Below are 754 nucleotides of genomic sequence, written 5' to 3'. Positions count from 1 at the left end.
CGCCCGCCTGGCAACCCCGGCCCGTAATGAACCGGACTAGCAAGCAAGGGCTTTTCAATGGAGCTGGAAAAGGAAGTAATTTTCTGGGGTAAAAAAGATTAATTCCTTTCCCAGCTCAATTGAAATGGTTGAGGCAAAGAGTGGTGCAATAAAGTTTAGATTCAGTGAGTCTGCACGATCTTTAAGACTTGCCGCCCTGGTCTCGTGGTACACACACATAACACGTTGATAAAGTCTTAATTCAACGATTATAACGACTTAACTATAGTCGTAAACCTGGGTAAAATCAAAAGTGATGCCATGGTGTAAGATGCGTGTCCGCTTTACACTGTACGAACTATGACGAAGCAAACCGCACGATCCTAACCTCTGCCGCTCATGCGTTAAGCGACGGCGGTACGTCACGCCACTTCCTCTTATTTGATTGAACACCATTCCCATAGCTCATTTACCAAATGGCTCGCCCCAGAGGTTTTGAAGACTACGATTGGCTGAAATCCCCTCTGGCGATGGCGAGCTGCGCCTCAGCTGGGGCTGGGCTGGGGTGGGCCATAACCAAACTTTGGTCGCGAGGTGTGGGGGATTCATCATCTCGGATTTGGTGGCGCATTAGAAAAGCCATCAAATTGCCTATCAAATAAATTACCATTGGGCCAAACCCGAGACAGGGAACCCTTCGCACCTTACACAAGTTCGGTGATAAGAGTCGCCTCACCGTAGCGTAGGCTAAATGCACCGTTACAGATATGATTCT

The 754-nt window shown here is 48.3% G+C and overlaps 1 protein-coding gene across 1 annotated transcript in view; it reads right to left on the bottom strand.

Moving 5' to 3' along the window:
* Nucleotides 1-754, bottom strand: part of LOC113217813 (uncharacterized) — a 6,975-nt gene that overhangs the window by 5,863 nt on the left and 358 nt on the right. The window lies entirely within an intron of this gene.

This window comes from Frankliniella occidentalis, unplaced genomic scaffold (assembly GCF_000697945.3).
Source record: "Frankliniella occidentalis isolate FOCC.00 unplaced genomic scaffold, Focc_3.1 Scaffold113, whole genome shotgun sequence".
Classification (NCBI taxonomy): domain Eukaryota; kingdom Metazoa; phylum Arthropoda; class Insecta; order Thysanoptera; family Thripidae; genus Frankliniella; species Frankliniella occidentalis.
This window is presented reverse-complemented; position numbering and strand designations above follow the sequence as displayed.